This window comes from Neomonachus schauinslandi, chromosome 8 (assembly GCF_002201575.2).
Source record: "Neomonachus schauinslandi chromosome 8, ASM220157v2, whole genome shotgun sequence".
Taxonomy (NCBI): Eukaryota; Metazoa; Chordata; class Mammalia; order Carnivora; family Phocidae; genus Neomonachus; species Neomonachus schauinslandi.
The window spans coordinates 113961081-113985625 of NC_058410.1; the positions used below are offsets into that span (position 1 = coordinate 113961081).

At 39.0% G+C, this 24545-nt stretch overlaps 1 protein-coding gene and 1 non-coding gene across 7 annotated transcripts in view; both read left to right on the top strand.

The window, feature by feature from the left end:
- Positions 1–664: 664 nt before the first annotated feature.
- FKBP5 (FKBP prolyl isomerase 5) overlaps positions 665–24545 on the top strand; it is a 116422-nt gene continuing 92541 nt past the window's right edge. Inside the window, exons 1-4 of one of the 6 annotated variants that reach the window (XM_044917349.1) lie at positions 665–759; positions 1128–1567; positions 7012–7084; positions 7535–7640. The gene's annotated coding sequence lies outside the window, so the exon portion shown is untranslated. The remainder of the gene's footprint in view (positions 760–1127; positions 1568–7011; positions 7085–7534; positions 7641–24545) is intronic. The other 5 variants (XM_021684665.2, XM_021684666.2, XM_021684667.2 and 2 more) reach the window with 5 other exon arrangements.
- Positions 23163–23269, top strand: LOC123325557. Its single transcript, XR_006540496.1, has one exon. It is a non-coding gene; the product is annotated as a U6 spliceosomal RNA (small nuclear RNA).

The window sequence follows — 24545 nt, forward strand, 5'->3', positions numbered from 1 at the left end:
AAGGCCCTTTGGCGTTTCAGTTGCCTCGTATCTCATGCTTGAAAGGCAGAAAGCCACGGCCAAGCACGGTCTTCACAGTCACTTAGTGTCCATGGGAAATGCTACGTGCTAAACTCATTCTCAAGATGGGATTTCCCCAGGCTCAACTGGGCATTTTTGACTTCCTGGCGCTAACCTAGTCTGCTTACCTGACACAAACAGCCGGGCCTACCCTACTCCATCCTCTGACGGTCAGGCTGGGTAAACAGACCGGAGGGCAGAGTTTTCAGAGATACGATTCAGATGTGAAATCAACTAGCTTGTTTAGGCATGAGTTTCTCTGGAGGTGAGAGATGGTGTGAGGGGGCGTCGGTCAGTTTCCTCCATCCCTTCCCTCCGGCCCCACAAAGGCCAAGGGCCAGACACGTGGGCTGGCGTGGAGAGGCGGAGTTTACACTAAGGCGGAGGTGCAAATGGGCGGGGGCGGGGTCTCATTTGCATGGACGGCGCGCGGCCACCAATCCGGACAGGCGAAGAGACAGCCCGCGCGCCTTTTGGGGGCGGACTGACAGCCCCGGGGCCCTATGGAAGGCGGGTCCTGCGGCCGGCGGGGGCGGGACCGCGCCGGGCGCTGCCCGGGGGATTCGGGCCGGTTCGCGGGCGCTGCCAGTCTCGGGCGGCGGCGTCCAGCGCGCGGACGGCCTGCTGGGCGGGCTGGGGGCCGAGTGGCGCGCGGGTGAGGCAGAGAGAGACGGGGCCGAGGAGCAACCACGGCGACAGGTACCGGCGCCATGGCCGCAGGGATGGGGCGGGCGGCCGCGGCGCCCCGGGAACCGAATTCCCTCCTTTGCGGTCCGGGGGCCGCCGCGCTGCTTCGGCGCCCCCTCACGCACGGTTTCCCAGCCCCCCCGAGCGGTGCTTCGGGGCGAGCGGTGCCGGGGAAGCCTCGAGGCGAGCGCGCTGGATGCCCCTAGCCCAACTGCGGGGCCCCTGTGCGCCCTGCCGGCCCTCGGGGCCGGTGCTCCCTACGGGAGGCGCGGACTCGGGCGGCCGCGAGAGCCGCTCCCCGCCCCCGCCGCACTCCCCCTTGCGGAGGCGAGGCCGGTCGCGCCCGCTCGTGCTCACCCGGCTTTTGTTTCCCGCCCGAGGTGACAGGTCCCGGCTCCGGCTCCCGTCGGCGGTCCCCGACTCGCCCGAGGCCCGGCGCCTGTGACCGTGACCGCGACCGCCCGGAGCAGGCTGCGGGACCCGCCGAGAGCCGGGCGGCGCGTGAGCAGCAGCTGCCGCGGGCGGCAGAGAAACTTCGCCTTCTGGGGCCCGGGCGGCGGGCGAAGTCGAGCCCGGGTGAGCCGTGCGCCGGGACGCCGCGGGCGTGATGGAGCCGCGCACACCTGGCGGGGCCGGTGGCGGGCGAGGATAACGGAGTGTCCCACTGCTGCGCTCCTCGCTTTCGGTTTGCGCTCCCCGGGCGGTGGGTGTGGATGCGTGTTCTCCGCCTTCACCTGCCGCCATGGGACAAGTGACTGGGATACAGCATCCCGGTTCTCGGCCGTTCTTGGAGGGTGCCAGTGCAGCGCCGTTCTAACAGGTGATTATTCTCGTGCCAGGTGAAAAGCCCGTTAAAACTTGATTTAGGGCTCATTATTCGGTTCACTCCTAGAACGTTAGAACTCCTTCCACTGACGTCTGAAAAGGTGTGCTGGCGACAGTATAGGAGTCAAACCCAGTACTGATTTAAAAACAACAACAATTTGAGGGGTCAGCGTGTAGATTAATTGCCTTCTTTCCGTGGACGAGCCTGGAGGAACATTGTAGTCTTACTTTAAAAAATCGGTTTCTGCAGTGGTGGCGAAAGCATGGTAAGGTACAAAGTTAGTAAATGGGGAATGCAGAACTCTAGATATCCTTCAGTGTGGTTCAGGACAGCGTGTATAGCGTTTGGCCGCCATTCAGTAAATTCTGCATGAAGTAGTTTGAGCTCGTGGTTTTGGATTTACTTTTCAGGGGTATGTTTTCCAGTGGAATAAGGCTTAGCATTGAATGGGAGCTTTCTTTGCCTCGCTGAGGGTAGACAGGAGTGTTTATTTTCATTGTCTTACCATTTTGTTAGATTGTGGACAAGGGAAAAGTTAAGGTATATTTCAGTTAAGTATTTTTAATAGTCTATGGAATTCTGCACCCCCCCCCCCGAGGGTTTTTACTTTAGAGAATTAAAGTAAGTAGCTGTTTCTCTTGGTGTTTGAATCAAAATTCAAGGATACACTTGAAAAATTTTTTATTCTTTTTGGGAAATCTTTATTTGTCATACTTTCACTTACCATTTTCTCTTCGTCTCTCTCCCAGCTGACCTCTACTTAATCTACAGTTATGGCCCTGACCAATGTAGGGCATCTACAGAAAAAATACATTTAAAAATAATATATAACAACTATTTTTAAAATGTAGTTTATACATATTTAAATTTATTTGTAACACTTGATTTAGCTTAATTTTTTTCTAATGTGTCTTTTATATCCATTGGGGATGATTTATGTTTAACAGAAGTGTAACTTCTTAGGAACAAAGTTATAATTTTGATTTAATTATGCTACTTTAGTAGTATTTCACTGAATTGTGATTTTACTATTTACCTAGCTAATTAGTAACACCGTTTAAAGCTGAACCCTTTAACCAATAGGCTAGTTGTGACTGGGATTTTTAAAAACAAAATCAAAGATGGTCTTTAGAAAATGTTTTATATCTCTAAAAACAACAGGCTTAAATGTTATGAGGTCTTTGTCTTTCCAACATTTAACAAAACAAATATTTTTCTGAATCTTTAATTTTTTTAGTTGTGGTAATTTTAGGTGAATTTCTTTTTTTAAAACATAATTTTAACCAGTTCAACATGAAAAACTTAAAATACTGGATTAGACAACTAATTAAATCTTCAATTTTCTGTTTATTCTTGGATTGGAAAAGAACACATATTTTGGATTATTTAGTTTCTTAAAGGTTTCTTAGAATGACTCAGTCTAGAGAAGAAAGAACATCCTCTTTCTGTAGCTATAGAAGAAGTTATTGCTATTAAAGCTGAGTTGTCTTTTTGATGCTCAGGGTAGATTGGTTGAACAGTGACTCGTCCTGTAGAGTGGGTTTTATTCTGTATAAATAGTTGTAAGGAATCTTGTAAGTCTGGGGCTCCTCATCGTTTTCGATGATTTAAGTAATTGTTCTTTAAAGTCTATAGGAATATATTAGTTTTAACTACTATGTGTAATTTACTATGTATAATAAGTATTATAATCTTTATCCTAAGGTAATGTTTAAATATACCACATGATAAATTAAATTTATATTTCATAGTTTTATTTACACAAAAGCATATTTTAGGGACTTTATAAAAATGTCTTTTGGTTTTTTTTTTAAGATTTTATTTATTTATTTGACAGAGAGAGTGAGAGAGCACAAGCAGGGGAAGCAGTAGAAGGAGAGGGAGAAGCAGGCTTCCCGCTGAGCAAGGAGCCTGATGGCGGGGCTCGATCCCAGGGCTCTGGGATCATGCACTGAGCTGAAGGCAGATGCTTAACCATCTGAGCCACCCAGGTGCCCCTAAAAATGTCTTTTAATTAAAAACCCATTTTCAAATTCTGTTTTTAGATATTTTACTGGGTTTTTTTGTCCACTTTAACTTGTGGTAGACCATATCATAAAATTATCAACCACATTTCAGTTTCAAAATTAAGCATAAGTTGAATTCTCACATCTACATGGTAAACATTGTGTGTTTAAGTCATTTATCCTCAGGTGTGGTTCCTTTTGAGTTTGGGGGTAGGCAAATACTTTTGAATGAATAAAGCCACAAAAAACAAGGGCATTTATTAAAATAGCTAATTTGAGGATAAATCAGATGACACTTTTAGACATGAATATGGCTTTGATAGTAATATGCATGTTATACCCAAGGATATCTCTGTACAGGCCTTTACTATAATTTTTCACAATTCCTAAAGAAAAAAATCTGTACATATATATTTTTAAAGATTTTGTTTATTTATTCATGAGAGAGAGAGGGGCAGAGGGAGAAGCAGGCTCCCCACGGAACAGGGAGCCCGACTGGGGCTCAATCCCAGGACCCTGGGATCATGACCAGAGCCGAAGGCAGATGCTTAACTGACTGAGCCACCCAGGCACCCCAAGAAAAAAATCTATATTGTACATATTTTGGCACACCAAATTCTGTAATTATTTAATACTGAACAACTAAATATGGACATTTTATGATTCTGAAACTATTTGAACTTTTATTTTTTTAAATCTTTTTTAAGAATTTATTTTTTTTAGTAATCTGTAACACTCAATGTGGTGCTCGAACCCACAACCTGGAGATCAAGAGTCACATGCTCCACCGACAGAGCCAGCCAGGCATCCTGAAACTATTTGAACTTTTTAACCTAGCTGATTAATAATTAGATTTTGGTTTATTGTACATTTCTGAATTTTCTACAGTGCATTTTTTTTTTTTAATGATCTCTGGCCAGTTTTATTAAAGAAAAATTTTGCATGATTTACTTTTTACCAGTCTTTTCTGGCATGCTCCTAATGCTATCAGAATCGCCTGGATCAGTGATAACCAGTGTGCATACTCTGTAGTATTTTCCACATGCTGTGCCCAGTTCAATATTATTGCCACTTTAGTGATGGACACCGGTTTTGGCCAATGTGACGTAGTACTCTATTTCAGATTTCCTCAAGGCAGGCAGTTGTTGGCTAGGATGACCAGTTTTGCTTGGCCGTGTACCCCATCATGTACTGTCCACTTACATTGAGTTGGAGCCTAGAGATAATTGACTCCAGTGACTTTCTTCTGTGCAGCCACCATCTTCTTGCCTTAGGTGCGGGACAGCCCCCCAACAAAGAGCAGTTGCCAAGATGGCCAAGGAGGGAGAAAGAATCTATAGTACATTTTTAACTTCCGATAATATGTCCCCAAAGTGTAAAGAAAATTAAATCTACACACATAGGAGATTGGTTGTTGGTATGAAAGTAACTATTGATTTAAAAACAGTAGCCACTGAAGTGTGATTTAACTTGCAAAAAAGATACATACCAAGTAAAAGACTGTCTGTCAAAAGAGCCTATTATGGGCCTTATGCACCCTGTGACTAATCTGTGTAACAAGTTACTAAGGATATTTTAGCAATATTTGAAACACTAAAATTCAAGTACTCAAAATAACTTGTATCTCAGTTTGTTATGAAAAGAATTGGTCTGTACTCAGCTGAAACTTAAACATGTAAGACTATAATCCTTAAATGGAACAAGTTAATTTTATGTTCAATTTAGTATTTACTTCTAGTCTTTTGGAAAACATCTAGTTAATGAGAGTGAAGGACCACCAGAGGGAGTATGGGGTCTGCACGTTTGCTGTATCTGTTTCCTACTCTTGGTCTGGAAGAAAAACACTTTAAAAATAAGAATAAGATTGTAATTCTCTAAAACAGGAAAAAGATAATGAAAGTTGTTTTTGTAACAGTTAATCGAGGCTGTTTTCCTTGTTCTTTTAGAAAATGGTACAATTATTAGAAAAATAAAAATGATGTATTTTCAGAGTGAGTAATGGGTTAAGTAAATAATTACACATCTGCGAAAGTTAGGGAACATCCAAATGCTAAGAATGTTTTTTAAGATTAAAAATATAGTACATTAGAATTGTGTGTTCTTGAAGTTGCTCATTTGGGGGGAGCAGGAATAAAAGATGAACAAAGATCGAGCACCTTTAGAAGAGGGTCGTTTCCTCCTTTTCTAGTTGCAAACCCTTCCTAAAGCAAGCAATGGTAAATTTCTAGAACCATTTGTATCATTCTGCCTCCATCTTGGCAATTTATAGGTGATGTTAAATGAAGAGCCACTTCTAGTCCCCTGAAAAGGATCATCTGATTATCAAAAGCAGGGTTGAGAATTTCAAATTGATCTCTTCAAAAATCAGATTTGTATGTATGTTTCTTAATGTTACTACCTCTGGAAATTAAAGAATCTCCTCTACTTTTAGCTGAAAATTACACAGTGGAATTTCAAAGTCAAGATGTGTTTGTCATAGACTTAATGCTGCAGTAAATTACTTTTGGGGATGGAGAAAACATCCTAGAGATTGAGTCCTTTTCAGAGTATAGTCTCAATGAAGATGGAATGGTCTTTACCCATTTTAAGTATTAGCCAATGGATTATTTCCCTATTTAACTTTTTTAAAAAGCAAGACAATAAGATAAAAACTTGTAATTTTAGCACATATTTTGGGTTTTATCCCTGGCATAAAAAATTATTATGTAGTGGAGGTAACATTTAATGTTTTGAAGTTCTAGTTTGGGGAGGGAATTTGTTATGAGAAGAAGGTATTTCATTGAAGCAGAACAGGGTAACTTATATGGAGAGAAATCTGTTTCTCTTTTAAATTATTCTTAGGTTAAAACATAATACTTATTAAGAAAAATTAAACAGGGCGCCTGGGTGGCTCAGTTGGTTAAGCGACTGCCTTCAGCTCAGGTCATGATCCCAGGGTCCTGGGATCGAGTCCCGCATCGGGCTCCCTGCTCTGCAGGGAGCCTGCTTCTCCCTCTCCCACTCCCCGTGCTTGTGTTTCCTCTCTCGCTGTGTCTCTCTCTGTCAAATAAATAAATAAAATCTTTAAAAAAAAAAAGAAAAATTAAACGGACAGCTTTCCCATCTTAGATTTATTTTCACTCTGAACTTTATAAGTTTTTAAAAAATATCTTTGTTAGTTCCAGGTGAACTTCTCAGAATCTATTCATTTACACACACACACACACACACACACGTAGATAAAATATCTATTTTTTTTGTATTTTATATAACTATATATTTTTGCTATATGTGCAATCAGTCCATCTGTCTATACTATATGACTTTACAGGCTTATTTATATGTGGGAACCCTCCCCTTTTTAAATGAAATCTTACTGTTTTAAGGGGAATGAAGTACACGTTCACAAAAAGATTGATGTAAAATGTTCATAGCAGTTTTTTTTCACAATAGGAATGAACTGCTGCTTCACACAACATAAATGAATCTCAGAAATGTTATTCAGAGCAAGAGAAGCCAGGCACAAGTATGTACAAATGATGCCATTTATGAAAAATATAAGAACAGGCAAAACTTGGGGCGCCTAGGTGGCTCAGTCGTTAAGCATCTGCCTTCGGCTCAGGTCATGATCCCAGGGTCCTGGGATCGAGCCCCACATCGGGCTCCCTGCTCCGCGGGAGGCCTGCTTCTCCCTCTCCCACTCTGCCAGCTTGTGTTCCCTCTCTCGCTGTGTCTCTCTCTGTCAAAAAATAAATAAAAATCTTAAAAAAAAAAAAAAAAAGAACAGGCAAAACTTTAGGTGTGGTGATAGAAATCAGGACAGTGGTTTCTGGGTAAGGGTTGTGGTTGATTGGAAGGGGCAAAAGGGAACTTTCTGGGGGAGATAGAAGTATTCTGTAGCTTGACTTGGGTAATAGTAATTCAAGTGTACATTGGTTGGGTAACTTTTTATTTTCATAAAATTTTTAACTTACAGAAAAGTTGCAAGACCTAGGACAAGGAACATCCAGATTCACCAGTTGTTGGTGTATGCGCTTGTTCAAACTTACTGAGCTGACTGCTTAAGATCTGGGCATTTTACGGTATGTAATTTTTACTTTAATGAGGAAAACTACAACAATTTGTTGAAGAGGACAGTGATCTTGTTATCTGCAAAAAGTGAAATACCTGAATTCAGACTTCAGTATTTTCATAATGATGGAGAAAAAGAGAATTGCTGACAATCTCTTTTGTCTTTACGTATATGTATTTATGCTGCTTCTCTCTGAAGTTTCCTGGTGACATATTTTGTTAGAAGAAATAAGATTCTGAAAATGATTCAAGGCAGAACTGCCAGCAAGGAAACCCTGCTTGATTTTGTTATCCTATGCACGTCACATAGGGAATGAGACTGATAGCTAGCAATAGCTTTCTGGGAATTGAAGGTGGTGATTATTCCTGTTAGAAGAGTTGCACACCTACAGTGTGCTATGTATTGCACAGACATGTATAGTTTTTATTGTCTTGGAACTTACAGATGAAGAAGAGGTAAACAAGTCTAGTTATCATTTTTTGGGTGGTGCTATTTATCATAGGGAGGAAAGATATGTGCTTGTAAACCACATATACTATTCTTGTTTATCAGTGAGTGGTAAATCTAAGCAGTCAGTTTATTCTCTATTAGTTGCAGTACTGTCATAGTCTAGTAGAGTGATATGATTTAAATTATATCCATTTAAATCCTAGCTTAAACTATTATTGTTAAAAACATTCAACTTTCCCCCTCTACTTATTAGTTTATATAACTTTAAATATATGGGGTTTTTTTTGCATTTTAGGGTTAGGTATAATTTATGGATATTGGTTTTGTTTTTAAATCTTTTTCCTTTTTTTTTGCATCTCCATAAAAAAGTTGTTTATTTGATTATTTACTAGAATGTAAGATGTTTGAAATAATACAGCTAATCAGCACGTTCAACAAATTAATCATTGATACTGGGGATAAATGTTTATTTTGCCTTTACTAACCAAAACCGTATGTTTATATGGACTATATATTTTCTTTAACAAAAATTATAAGTTCATTGAAGAGAAAAATAACAAATGTCCAACGTCAACCAACACGGATAAGAGGACTTTTTTCCATTTAATGAACATACTTATATTCCTCTAAAATGACACAGGATCTTTTCTCCCTTTCATACACATTAAATTTCATTGGTCTATTGAGAATGAATAAAACATTATTTGAAAAGATTTTGTACCTGTGAAACAAATAATACATTATATGTTTAAAAAAAAAAAAAGAATAGCAGGAAGGGAAGAATGAAGGGGAAATCGGAGGGGGAGAAGAACCATGGGAGACTATGGACTCTGAGAAACAAACAGGGTTCTAGAGGGGAGGGGGGTGAGGGCATGGGTTAGCCTGGTGCTGGGTATTGAAGAGGGTACGTACTGAATGGAGCACTGGGTGTTATACGCGAACAGTGAATCATGGAACACTACATCAAAAACTAATGATGTAATGTATGGTGATTAACATAACATAATTTAAAAAAAAAGAAAAGATTTTGCCTGTTAGAATTTTGTTATGAGCTGTCAAGTCTTAACTACAGATAGAATTTTTTAAAAAGATTTATTTATTTATTTATTTATTTATTTATTTATTTATTTATTTATTTATTTGTCAGAGGGAGAGGGAAAGAGAGAAGGAGAGAGCACAAGCAGGGGGAGCAGCAGACAGAGGGAGAAGCAGGCTCCCCGCTGAGCAGGGAGCCTGGTGCAGAACTTGATCTCAGGGTAATGAGGTCGAGCCCCACCTTGGGCTCCGCTGGGGGTGGAGCCTGCTTGGGATTCTCTCCCCCGCCCCTTTCCGGCCCCTCGCCCAACTTGTGCTCAAGCACTCTCAAAAAAAAAAAAAGGAATTTTTAAAATATCCGCAGGTAGGCTTTTTAAAGATTTTTTTATTATGGAAGTTTTAAGCTACACAGACCTGGGGAGACTAGTATGAACTTCCATAGACCTGTTCTCCAGATTTATTAATTATCAGCATTTTGGTTAATGTACTTTTAAGTTCTCACCACTATTGTAAAATAGTAGTAGTATTGGTGCATCAGATTTTTCTCTCCATTTTTTCCAAAAGTTTTGTTACAAATAGAGAAACTTCAGAAGACTTTGGACAAATAGTAGTTATGAAGCTGTTTTAATCCTTAGCTTTTTTCTGTCAATTCATAGCCTGAGAAAAAAAATTAATTTTTTAGCTTTTCATTTAGAACAAAGCAGTCCAAATATTCCATATCTGTATGATAAGTATTATTCATCTGGAAGGTTAGGTTATCTTCAAAGTGTATTATCTGAGGAATGCTGTTGTTTTTAAATGTTTTTCCATAACCACCTCTTTCTCTAAAAACTTAATCATTACTCTGCTTTCTAGACCACAAATCTGTATCTTCTGTCTAAACTTGAGGCCCAAATTTTCACCTATGTCTTGAAACTAAATATGTTTAAATACCATCTCTGTAGCAGCTGCACACCAGGACCCCCTCCCCTCCCCTTCCCTCCCCCCCCAGCTGAAAAGCTGTTCCCAGTTTTCCTCTTCAGTTGTTAAAAACTTCATTAATCTTGTTGGTCATTTTTTTTTTTTAAGATTTTATTTATTTATTTATTTATTTATTTATTTATTTTATTTATTTATTTATTTATTTGCGGGGCTGGATCCCAGGACCCTGGGATCATGACCTGAGCCGAAGGCACATGCTTAACAACTGAGCCACCCAGGTGCACCTCTTGTTGGTCATTTTTACTCTTACTTCCTAAGCTCATTGAGTCACTAAAACAGTTTGTTTCTAACTTAATAATGATTCTTTTTATCTTTTTGTCCTTTTCATTTTCAGTACAATAATTCTAATTTGGTTAACATGTTAAAACAGGAGATTATACCTAATCTATAATGAACTTCATATATGTGAAAAGTAAGCTATGTTCCTAAGGTAAACTAAGGCATTTTCTTCCCTTCCAGAAAACTTCAGTCAGCCTTCTATAGGCCAAGACATCATTTTTTAAGGCCTAGGTGTTCACTGTATTTAAACTAAGGTTCTATATAAGACTTCAAAATCACTCAGCTCAGATAACCTGGAGTACAGTGCCCACAGTTTATCGAGGAGGGGCAGTGTGTAAGAAGCAAACTTCATTAGACCACAGAAATGGCCCAGGATGAGTTCCTTCCAGCCCAGAATATCTTGAAGTGCTTTGCAGTGGAGGAAATTCTAAGTGTATATAACACATTTTCAGGACTTCCTGCTGCTTTTAAGGCGAAACGTACCAGTCTGTGGGTTTACCTTAAAACTTATCCCTCTTGCCATATTTCCTGGCCAAGATAGTTCCTGTCTAAAAGCCACCTTTGCTGAAAGTGACATGATACTCTCTTCATTTCTTTTCTTTACAGGCTCCTGGAATTGACGTTTGTCAGAAAGATAGGAGCCTATGGTTAGTTAAGAGGATATAAAATAGAAACGGGAAAAAAAGATATATCCGTTATTTTTCCCACTAGCTGTCATCCAGCCTCCAGGGGTCTTGAGTCTGATTCCTTTCCAAATGTATTGTAGTTTATCAACTTGGCTTGCTTTTGGTCAGCTTCCGGAGATCTTTTTTCTTTCTGCCTTTCTGGGAAATGTTTGAATCTCCTCCTGGTGAGAATCAGGACCCAATTTGAGATTACTGACTTTGGGAATAAAAGAATAAAATTCTGTATTGCTTTACATAATCCAGAATATCTGGTTATTTTCTTCTGAGGGAATTAGGAATAATATGTGGATTCTGAGATGCTTATGCAGAAACTAATTTAATAGTTATTAAGAGTGGAAAATGGAGTAGTAAAATACATTTCTAGGAACCCTAGTCTGGTAGGAGTAGACATTGGGGTGAGATTCAGTAGCTATACGATCTTGGGCAAATTAAAATCAACCTTCTGAGCCTTATTTTAATTGTAAAATGAGTGGGTTGGATTAGGTAGTATTTTAAGGTTTCTTTGCAGCTTTGAAATTCTAAAATGAATGGTTTCTCAGGAAAAAACTCCTCTAATTTATATACTGTTTCTAGCAAGTGATTTTTCAGTTGTTTTATATTTTTTTTCTATTTCCTTTAGATGTTAGGAAAAGGAATAAAGGAGTCAGAATTCCTAAAATGGACTAGATTTTAGTGTTATTTACGTTTCTCCACTGAATTTATGCTGGACTCTTACTTTCTACCTTCTCTTTGTGTCCATTTTCTTTTATTGCTTTTTCTTTCCTTTACAGTGTGACTTTCATATCCCTCGTTTCACTGCATTTTGCTACTGCTTTTTTTCTAGCTGTTCTTCACTGCTCGTATTTCATTATGGGCATGAACTTTATCAAATATACCCTTGAGTCTGAGCTATCACTAAATTAACTTTAGATATCCTAATGGTTGTTAGGATTAACGGAACCTTTCTACTCTATAATACAAAAGCTTAGAGAAGTCCAAGCATAAAGGGAGTGAGGGAGCCTGAAGGGAGAATGAGTGGTGTGGAAGAGAGTTTCCCAGGATTATTCTGATATTTTGATTTAAAATATAAGTTAAAATATTTAAGTCGATGATGGTGACTCTGCCAGTGATGGGAGGGTTTGGTCCCGAAGTCCTGCTCTGCTACAAGTTTCCTGAGGGCAGCAGCTGTACCTCTGGTCCTGAATCCTTAGTGTGCGGGGTCATGCTGCCGAGTAGGCACACGTTGAACTCATTTGTCATTAGGACTGATTCTTCAAGGTGTTCTGTGGTAGACTGCAGATTATGAGTGTGGTACAGTCTCTTAAGTAAGACCATCACTACCGCTGTGTGATATTGAACAACATATATAGCTTCTCTGAGCCTCGTTTCCTCACTTGCAATATTGAGGATGGGCAGTTGTGAGGATTAAATGAGACGGTACATATGAAGGCACTTAGCCCAGAGCCTCCTATGTGTCTCCAGTAAACACTAAATGTCGTTAGAGTTTCATTAATAAGCACTTTTATGTTTCAGATACTAGGTTCTCTTAGGTTCTAAATAGTGTTGTTACAGAATAAATGAGACAAGAGCCTGTTCTTAGAAAAGATAGAATATGTGCACAAAAGATAAATAACAACTAATGGTAAGTGGTAAATGAGTGATTTACTTAAGGACTCAAGAGGCAGGAATAATTGCTAAGCAGCTGAGAACTTCAAAAAGGTGACAGAACTTGATCTGAACTTTGAAGCACTAGTTAGCAAGTTAAGAGGACAGGTTCCTTGGAGCCAGACTGCCCGTGTCGGAATCCTAGCTCTGCTGCTGTGTCATCTTAAGTAAGTTACTTGACCTCCCTCCTAGGTTTGTTGAGAGAATTAAATGAGCTGATACATACCGAGCACTGAGAATGGTGCTTCAGACATGGTTAGTGCATGATAAATTATTAGTATAAGTTGAGAGAAGAGAGAATGCATTTCAGAAAGAACATTGAGTGATAATGAAGGGGAGGTATTCTAGGTTTGTTTGACATGATGAAGCCAAATTGGCTGAGGGGAATAACCTGTGGGAAAATAGTGATTATGTTGGGGCAGAATTATGAATGATCAAGCCAGGTATTATGAGATCTTTGTATGTACTGAGGGAATGTGGGGAGGATTTCTTGGGTTATTTGGGAGGCATTCTTGTGTGTTATAGATAATGTTTAAGTCTGTATCTCTGGCATTTCTCACTTTCTTTTCTGATTTCAATATAACTGAAACTTGTATTCAAATTAATTTTGACAGTGAAACTCATAATCTTCTATCCTGAACCATTTGTCCATTTCTTTTTATAAACATGAGTTTTTGACTTTTTTTCTCTCCATATTCTAGTTGTTTACATTATCTTTATTCCTTTTCTCCAGATTTTTCTCTCTGTCCTCAGAAACCCCAGGCTAGTTCTTAAATCAACTAAAGCCATAAAGTGGAAGGAGCCAGGGAGACAGAGGAAGGGAGGGAAATAACCTCTAGTCCAGCCATCTTGCCTTACAGATGAGGACATTGAGGTCCAGAGGAAGTAAAGTCATATGTTCAAGATCCACAGCTAATTACTGAGCAGGCCTGCACCTTTTAGAGCTAAACTAGGGCTGTTTTTTACTGTCATGCCTAGTGTGATTCTCAGCCATCTGGGTGGAAATTACAGTAGTACTACTGATAAATTTTTCTTTTTTTAAAGATTTATTTGACAGAGAGAGACAAAGCGAGAGAGGGAACACAAGCAGGGGGAGTGGGAGAGGGAGAAGCAGGCCCCCCGTGGAGCAGGGAGCCGGATTCCGGGCTCGATCCCAGGACACTGGTCATGACCTGAGCCGAAGGCAGACGCTTAACGACTGAGCCACCCAGGAGCCCAACTTTTCTACTATTACTATTAAAAACCAAGATAAAAAATAATTTTACCACCAGGAAAAATGGGATAATAGTTCACACTTCTTAATGAGAAGCCCATGATTACATTCTTGGATGAGCATTCTTTTTTTCCTTTTTTTTTGTTAGCATTACTATTCTTAAAGTAATATTTGAAACCAAGACTCCAAAATCTGCCTTAAGGAGAAAAGGGTTTCTTTCTTTCATTTTTAGAGTTGTAAATTACAGATATAATAGTGTTGTAATCATAAATAGCTTTCTCAAAAAAAAGTGGGCTTTTTGTTTCTATCATTTTACAGATTGATGTGCTGGTAAGAGTAGCATGGAGAGTTGGGAGCTGTTGTACTTTCACCTCACAGCTTCTAACTCTATACTTCTATTACAGTAGGCTCTTAAGTTTGCATCTTCTCTAGCCTCTGACATTTTAGTATATGCCACACATCATGGTGAGAAACTTATTTAAACATTGTTCTTCGGGTACCTGGGTGGCTCAGTCGGTTAAGCATCTGCCTTTGGCTCAGGTCATGGTCCCAGGGTCCTGGGATTGAGCCCTGCATCGCATCGGGCTCCCTGCTCAGCAGGGGAGTCTGCTTATCCGCCTCCGCCTGCTCATGCTCGCTCTCACTCACTCACTCTCTTTCAAATAAATAAATAAAATCTTAAAAAAAATATTGTTTTCTTTTACACTGTTTTCCTGTGTAGATGCAGTGTGGTGGAAGATCTATAAAGCCATAAGCTTAGTTTCTGATCACTCTAAATGCTCTGTAAATACTCCCTTTTTACAGAGTAATTTTTTCTCATATATAAATAATGTCTGTTCCTAGCCATCAAATAAATCATTATCACACTATTTTTTTTCCCTTGAAGTGTATTGTTTTAACTTTGGCAAGATGGCTTTCCTGTATTTGGAAAATTTGCATGGTGTACTTTTTAGTCACTTTAAGCATAATTTTATCATGAAATCATTTTGTACCTGGTAATAATGTTCTATATTCTTTCCCATGATTACAGAAAGAAAAAGGCATGGGTTACATAAAGATGCCCCCAGCAACCTCTGCTTATCCTGCTATATTCCTTCAAAGAAAGTAGGCTTCTGGGCTAGATCCATTTTTACTGAAATACTAACTTTTCTTTATCATTTTCAAATACTGTGAAGTTGAATTGTATAACCCACAAGTGTATACAAAAATTTTTTTCCATGTCCTCAAAGCTTTGTATCAGATCACTTACTTATATTTCCCATGGTTTGGTTTCTTTTTTCCTGTCTTCATTTTTTTGAAGGGGGAAGGCATTTTTTTCGTCTCTTATGATCTGCAACTTGTTTTGTATTTGGAGGATTCTTTAGGTAGCAGCCCTGCAGTTCTTATACATTGAGACTGTTGGTTTTGTAACATTTTTATATCAGTAATATGATTTATATTTCCATTTTTATAAATTATTGAATTCCTGTTATTGCTATGTTAACTGTCATGTACCATTTATATGCACTATAGTTATGTTTGGTCATATTAAGTTCATCCACTATTGTCAAAGTGGAAATACCATGGCTGGGGTGTGTTTATGTATTGCCTCTAGAGTTGTAGCCATTGACGAACAGGAAACTGAAGCTAAAAGTTCAGGAAATGTATTGAGACTGTGGAAAAAACATATATGATACTTAACTGCTGAAATCCATGGACATTTGAAGACTAAAACATTTATATATGAGTTTAGTTAAAGATGAGTATTGTGGATTCTTATAACAATGCTGTCAGATGCTTAAATATGGTAATAGATGTAGTATGTGCATTGTAGGCCAGGAAAGTTGTGCAATGCTAGAGAAAAATGCAACAGAGTATTATATGCGTTCAACTATATGCTTTCAAGAAATAAAACAGCTGGCACACCCATCACATTCTTCAAGAATGTCATATTTTCAGAGACTTGCAGTTTTGGTTTTAGTTTAGTTTTTGGGAAGGGGAGGTCTCCATGTTACAAGGTAGCCCATTTTACTCTTAGGAAGTTCTGATGGCTTAAGTTTTATTTTCTCATTTTGAATTGAACTTTGTTTCCCTATAATTTATTAATATATTCTGTAGTTTTCTTAGTGTTGAAAATAATCAAAATTACTTAAAAAGTTAAATGTATGGAAGTTTTTTTTTTTTTTTTCCAGGTATTGTGGCATTTTAGGTGCCTCATAAAATACTATGCATAGGAACCTTTATTTTTGAACTTACTTTTTAAATTTTTGTCAGAGGAGATGTGATTAATGTATATGCCTGGTAGCCTGTATTTTCTCTTTCTATACTTACCTATTTTAACAGGATGTGATTTATATGGATTCAGCATTCTTACTGTTTGAGACAAGTAGGAAGTTTTAAATCTTAGAATTGGGAATTTTTTGAATATTATATTTTTGTTGCTGTTTTTGTATATTTCAACAAAAGAGGTAACTAATGACTATTTCACTGCCACATTAAATGAGAATTCTATTTATTACAATGTTATTTTCAGGAATTTTAGCTGCATTATATGTCTGTGATTGTGATCAATAATAGTCTCATTAAAATTAGCCTCTGGATTTTCAGGGTTGATTTTGATTTGTATCTGTTAGGGTCATATGTTCATCTCTGAACTGTTGTGGCAGCCAAGGGGATAGAAAGCAATGGCTTGGCAAAGATTGGGGATTATTGCTTCCACTCCAGGAGGTGAGCAGTGGCTCCCCAATGGAAAGTCCCAGAATGCTGTTTCTAGCAGAAGCGGGGGGGGGGGGGGGGGGGGGGGGGGGGGGGGGGGGGGGAATGGACTTGGGGCTGACAAAATAAGGAGTCTCAAGAAGGCCAGACCACAAAGGGGCTGGGATGGAAGGATAAGAAGTTGAACTTCATGTTGTAGCTTCTCTGTTGTTACAATAGACAGTTTTTCAAGAACAAGAACTTACTATTCTTCTTCTCATATATGTTACTATTATATTATAGAACTTCTTATGTAGTACATATTCATTGTACAAAAATTTAGTGAACATGTATAAATTAGTGGAGAAAATTAATATTTCCTATTTTTTCCCTCCTCAGATGTTCTTAATTTCCTTTAAACTTCATTTAGCATATAGGTTACTTCTTATTTATTTGAAAGTGTGCTTGTTGAACTGTTCTCTCTACAAATTGTGCTTCTGATAACTTTTAAAATTAATTATGACGAGAATAAGAGTCCATTTTTTAAAGCCTTTGTTTTTGTTTGATATAATTAACCTATTAATTTGTATCTATTTTATGGTGAACCGTGGGCGTAATGAGAACAGATACCTGGAAGTCAGAGTGGCTTTTACTGGGGAAATGGGGAAAAATAGAGACCAAAAGTCCTTTATTAGCTCTTAGAGAGCCTGGTGTAGGTTTTTCTTGTTCACCATTATGTCCGTATCGTCAGGCACAGTGCTTGCCACATTAAGTGTTATAAATGATTGTTGAATGAATGGATGAGTTTTTCATTAAGCATTTTGAGTAGCTCCTGTTACCTGCACTGTGATCAAGATCAGTTATATACATCCAAAATTAAGAGTCTTTGCTATGCACAGCCTTTTCTTTCTTTTTAAAATTTATTATTGAAGTATAATTGACATGCAATGTTTTTAGTTTCAGGTGTACTATGTATATTTTTTAAGATTTTATGTATTTGAGAGAGAGAGCACCCGTGTGTGTGCAGGAGAGCATGTGTGGAGGAAGGGGCAGAGGGAATCTCAAGCAGAATCTCAAGCAGGCTTGGCACTGAGTCCATGACCTGAGCTGAAGTCATGAGTTGACCACCTAACCGACTGAGCTGCCCAGGTGCCCCTCAGGTGTACAGTATGTTGATTCAACAATTCATTGCATTACTCAGTGCTCTCCATGATAAGTGTAGTCACCATCTGTCACCATACAAGTTATTGCAGTATTATTGACTATATTCTCTATGCTGTACTTTTCATCTTCATGACTTATTTATTTTATAACTGGAATTTTATACCTCTTAATCCCTTTCATCTATTTCACCCATCCCCCCCACCCACCTCCCCTCTGGCAACCACCAGTTGTTCTCTGTATTTAAGAGTCTGGTTTTTGGGGGCACCTGGGTGACACAGTCAGTTAAGCATCCAACTCTTGATTTCAACTCAGGTTATGATCTCAGGGTCCTGAGATTGAGCCCCGTGGTCAGGCTTCATGCTGGGCATGGAGTCTGCTTAAGATTCTCTTCCCCCTCTGCCCCTCCCCACCACCCAAGCTCACATGCTTGTGTTCTCTCTCTCTCAAATTGATAAATAATTTTTTTTAAAAAGTCTAGTCTGTTGTTTGTTTTTTTCTTTTTTGGCGGGGGGGGGCAAGGGTCAGAGGGAGAGGGAAAGAAAGAATCTTAGGCAGGCTCCATGCCCAGTATGAAGCCAGATGTGGGGCTCAATCTCATGACCCTGAGATCATGACCTGAGCCAAAATCAAGAATCGAAGGGATAACAGACTGAGCCACCCAGGCACCCCTTTTTCTTTCTTTCTTTTTTTTTTTAAGATTTTATTTATTCATGAGAGACAGAGAGAGATCGAGGCAGAGGCAGAGGAGAAGCAGGGTTCCTGCTGAGCAGGGAGACTGATGCTGGACTTGATCCCAGGAGCCTGGAATCATGACCTGAGCTGAAGGCAGACGCTTAACCGACTGAGCCACCCAGGTGCCCCTTTCTTTCTCTTTTTAAGTGAAAATTTGATATAATTTTTTTTTTAAAAAGAGATGTATGGGGCGCCTGGGTGGCTCAGTTGGTTAAGCGACTGCCTTTGGCTCAGGTCATGATCCTGGAGTCCCAGGATCGAGTCCCGCATCGGGCTCCCTGCTCAGCAGGGAGTCTGCTTCTCCCTCTGACCCTCCCCCCTCTCATGTGCACTCTCTCTCTCATTCTATCTCTCAAATAAATAAATAAAATCTTTAAAAAAAAAAAAAAAAAAAAGAGAGATGTATGATTCAAAAAGATACATGCACCCGTGTGTTCACTGAAGCATTATTTACAATAGCCAAAATATGGAAGCAACCTAAATGTCCATTGATAGATGAAGGGATAAAGAAGGCATGATACACATGAATATTAGCCATAAAAAAGGATGAAATCTTGCCATTTGCAACAACGGGGATGGACCTAGAGGGTATTATGTGACGTTAGAGAAAGACACATACCTTTGATTTCACTTAGGTAGAATCTGTAAACAAAACAGAAACAGACTCATAAATACAGAGAACAAACTGGTAGTTACCAGAAGGGAGAGAGGGTGGGAGGATGGATGAAATAGTTGAAGGGGATTAAGAGGTACGAACTTATAAATCAGGGGATGTAAAGTACAGCATAGGGAATATAGTCAATAACATTGTAGTAACTTTCTGTGGTGACAGGTGGTAACTACTCATTATGGTGAGCATTTCATAATGTATGTAAATAACAAATCACTGTATTGTACACTGAAACTAATATTGTATGTCCAACCATACTTCAATTAAAAAAAGAATATATATGTATATATATATATATATATATATATATATATATATACACACACACCCCAAAAAGTGAAAATCCCTTATTTCTTCCCCTGAATCCCATTTCAGAATTAGCTATTAGTGGTTTCTTACTATTTCTTTTTAGATATTTTCTTGCATTTACAAATACATGCATTTCCTTTACACAAATAGAATAATAATGTACATTCTGTTTTGTGACTTGCTTTTTTTCTTCCTTCAGATCATTCTTAAACATCTTTCCATATCAATTCATATACAGCTGCTGCTTTATTTTAGTTGCTGCATAATATTCCATTGTGGGGATGTATAATAATAGTCCAGTAAGGGGGGGATGCCTGAGTGGCTCAGTCCATTGAACGTCCAACTCTTGATCTCAGTTCAGGTCTTGATCTTGAGGTCGTGGGTTTGGGCTCCATGCTGAGCATGGAGCCTACTTGAAAAAACAAAAACAAAAACAAAAGCCCAGTAAGGAAGTTTTAATTGTGTCCTATATTTTTTTTAATTTTTTATTTTGTGTGTGTGTGTGTGTCCTATTTTTTTTACACTATTACAATTATGTTGTGTTTAATATCCTGCATGTAATTTTTCTTCTGTGAGAGTATCTACAGGTAATTTCCTGGAAGTATTGCTGGGCTAAAGGATATTTTGCACTTAAACTTTTTATAGATATTGGCAAATTCACCTTTAAAATATTTTACTACTTTGAACTGTTACTAGGAATATGGTGTTATTTTCTGATAACTGTACACACTTTCATTTTGCTGATTAAAAGAGTTCAACTTTTGGGAAAATGAATCCTTCCCATAGTAATTTGAGATGTTTAGAAGATGATAGATTAATATATTCCCATTGTCTTCTGTAATTAGTTGAAGTCAAGTGGAAGATGGTGATCTGTATTGTCTAGAGACCTATAGTGTGCATTGCACTGAATCAGATAAGCGAGATCAAGATGTTGGTTTTCTCGGGTTTTGTCTTAGAATGTTTAAGATAAATATTTATTAGTGATGTTCCGAAGGGGTAGAAGGCCCTGAGTGCTGGTTTGAGAAGTTTGGATTTGTTGTGCTGGGGAGCTATTTAGAAGTCCTCGAATTGGGAATGTACTGTGTGATAGAGGCTTTACTGGCCTTATGTATAGAATGAATGGAAGTGAGTGAATAGGCTGGAAGTAGGAGTAAGTAGGTCAGCTGGAGAACTGTGGTAATTCAGGAAGGCAATGAAGAAAACCCTGAATATGGTGATAGATACGAATTTGGAAAGTAAGGTAGTAGGAAACACAGTGAACAGTTAGCAGGTCCTGTTGAGAATGGAGAAATGGAGAAAAAATACGTTAAAGTTGTAAACCTAGGAGAATAGCCAGATAATACAGATTAATGAAGTAAATAGAGAATGGGCCAATTTTGAAAAAGTTGATTTTCTTTAAAAAGGTGGGGATATAAAAGGGGGTACCGAAGTATTTATGGTTAGGCAATTAGAGATCAAAAACTGCAGAAGTGAAGAAAGAGGAATTATAATTAGATTTGGTTATAATAGAGGTAGTGGCTGGAATTAAGACTGGTAAGTTCTGGTATGAAGTAGCTGATGGGAAAAGGTGTTGATTGAGAACTACATTTGGGAAGGGGTACTCTCAATAATTGGAGATGGGTTGGAAGAATCAGGGAAAGAAGAAATTAGTAATCTGAGGAGTAGGGAAAGAATCAGGATATGTATCTGCATATGATACAATATTTACTTGATGTTTTCCAGGTAGATACTGTGTTCTTCCTTTGGTAGCGATACTCAGAAAATTGTAATAATCATCTTAAAGATGGAGTTGATTTTATTCCTAAAGTTAATATTCTACTTGAAAAAGGGTCTTGGAAAAGTAGTTTTGGTGTCATATGCTATGTTCTTTTTAGTTTCATAAAATGTTCTCATCTTGTTTTAATATCTCTGGGTCCTAAACAAGAAAAAAGTACAGCTTATTGCTGGATAAAGTCCAGACACCTTGTGCAGTTTAATTGATTATTTAAAAAAATGTTTCCTGGCTTTTGAAACGTGGCTAATAACCAATGGTAAGAATCCATATCTTTTTAGGACATAGTGTGAATTCAGGGTTTTTACTGTCATAGTACTTGTCAGAATGGAGCCAATTCATGGGAAATGATATAGTATCAAAGTCAGGACCTCTGACACATGTGAAATGGTTAGAGTTGCAAGCTCAGGAGTCATTCTACTTGGTTCCTCTGTTCACTAGCAATATTGTGCCTCTTAATTTCACCATCTGGAAATGGCAGTAACAGTTCCTATAGCACAGGGTTATTGAGAGAGGCTCCATCATGGAACTTACATTCTAGTAAGGAGAGACAAGCAATAGACAAGTAAATGTATGTGCCAGGTGGTAAGTGGAGGGGAAAAAATGGTAGGGCTGATTGCTGTCGTTTTCTTGTTCTTTTATATTGGGTAATAGGGAAGGCCTCTCTGATAAGAAAGTATTTGAACAGAGACCTGAAGGAAGTGAGGGAGCAAACTTTGTGTCTCGGGGTGGGGATGGGGTGAGAGTTCCAAGCAGAGGGGACAGCAAGTGCAAAAGCCCTGAGAAGGCTGGTGTGGCAGAAACAGAGTAAGTGAGAAGAGAAGCAAGAGGAAAATAATTTCAGAGATAGCCACTGACCAGCATGTAGGGTGTTAAGTATAAGAAGGACTTTGGATTTTATTCTGTGTGAGCTGGGAAGCTGTTGGAGGGTTGCCAGAGTAAATTTTTTTGAGCTAGTCTGATTGTCACTTCTTTCCTTAAGAATGCTTCTCTTCTCTATTTCCTTTGGAATAAAGTTCAAATGCTTTGTTCTGGCACACAAAGTCCTTCACAGTCAGCTTCTGCCCATTTATTTAGCATCATCTGCATCCTTTCCACATGTCCCCTCCACTTTAGCCAAATTGGATTACATGTGGTTCCTTGGCTGGGTCATGATGATTTACGTCTTTGTGTCTTTCTGCATGCTCTTTGCCCTGTGAGAAACCCTCCCTCTCAGCTCACAGAGTCATTGGCTGTGTTTTAGAGGGTCCTTTTTGTGCTCCTAGAGCACCCTGTGCCTTGCTCTCTCCCCCTTCTCCCCCCTAGCAACTTTCTACTCAAGCCACAGTCCTGGAATATGCTGTGTGCTGTGTTCTTTTACCAGCCTTGATTTTACTCTTGCCACACCCTTGCCAGTTGAAATTAATGTCCGTCCTTCAAGAACCAGCTGGAACACTGCCCTCTTTTCCCTGCTTTATAAACCGCCATCTTTTCCCTACCCTTATAGATACTTTGTAGCTTTCTCATACTTAATCACAGTTATCTTGAATTGAAATGTTTCTTTGCTTTGCCTCACACAAAATCCTTGGCCTTACTCATTTTAGGTTCCATTGTGGCTCCCAGTGTAGGGTCTTGGGCAGATACCACATTTGGTAGGTACTCAAGGTATACAGGATTCATAGGACAACTAGAAAACTGTTGGATTTCAAGATGCTCGGGACCACAAGCAAAGTTGAGACATTGGTTAAATTAAAAAAAATTTACTGTAACATAATGTTGATGATGGCATGGCTACCCTTGCTTCTCTCCTATATTTACTCTTGGCACCAAAAATTAGTGTACCTCCTTTAAAATGTAGGTTGGCAAAATGTATTCAAACACATAAATGTTAATGGGTTTTGACCCAGTGACACCACTTCCAGAAATCATCTTAAGAAAATAATACAGTGCTTGCTTCAGCAGCACATGTACTAGAATTGGAACAATACAGAGAAGGTTAGCATGGCCCCTGCGCAAGGATGACATGCAAATTAGTGAAGTGTCCCATATTTCTTGTAAGTAATATCTCAATTAAAAAAGAAAAACCTAAAAAAGAGAAAATAATACAAACCAGAATGACAATTATAACTACTAATGTTGAAAGTTTATACTGTGTGACAGACACCATGCAAAGCCCTTACTTAATTTAATCCTCAGAATTCCAAGAGGTGTGACTACTGTTACTTCATATGATAGATGGGGAGATTGCACAAAGTAGTTGAGCGACTTGCCCAAGCAGCACTCATGTAGCTGCTATGTTGTCAAGCCAGCATTCTCACTGAAGCAGAGTGTTTAAGAATCCATACGCCTGGGTGGCTCAATTGGTTAAGCGTCTGACTCGATTTCCGCTCAGGTCATGATCTCAGAGTCATGGCATCCAGCCCTGTGTCGGGCTCCACGCTCAGTGGGGAGTCTGCTTGAGATTCTCTCCCTGTCCCTCTGCCCCTCCTGCTTGTGTGTGCGCGTGTGCTCTCTCTCTCCCTCTCTCTAAAATAAATAAATCTTTAAAGAATCCGTACTCTTTTTTTTTTTTTTAAGATTGTATCTTTAAGTAATCTCTACATCCAACATGGGGCTTGACCCCACAACCCTGAGATCAAGAGTTGCACACACTACCAACTGAGCCCGCAAGGCACCCCAAGAATCCATACTCTTAATTATATGATAAAAGTCTAGGCACAAAAATGTTCACAGCAGTGTTATGTAGAATAGATACATTGGAAGCAAGTGTGTTAGGAATTAATGTCCATCTATTCAATAGAGTACTTTTTCTAATAGCTTTATTGACATAAAATTCACATAGCATGGTATTCACCTCTTTAAGGTGTGTAACTTAGTGGTTTCCGCTATATTTACAGAATTGTGCAGTTATTGCCATTATCCCACTTAAGAGCATTTTATCACCCCCAAAAGAAATCACACACCCATTAGCAGTCACTCCTACTTCTACCATTACCCTAGGTAACCACCAGTCTACTTTCTGTCTCTATGGATTTACGGACATTTCATATAAATGGAATCATACAATATATGGTATTTTGTGTCCCAGTCTGATTTAGCATAATACTTTCAAGGTTCATTCATGTAGCATGTTATCAGTACTTCATTGCTTTTCATTGCTGAATAATAATGAGTTGTATGGATATACTACATTTTGTTTACCCATTCAGTGGTTAATGGACATTTGGATTGTTTCTACTCTTTGGCTATTATGAATAATACTGTTATGAACATTAATGCACAAGTTTTTGTGTGGACATATGTTTTCATTTTTCTTGGAATTGATCAAA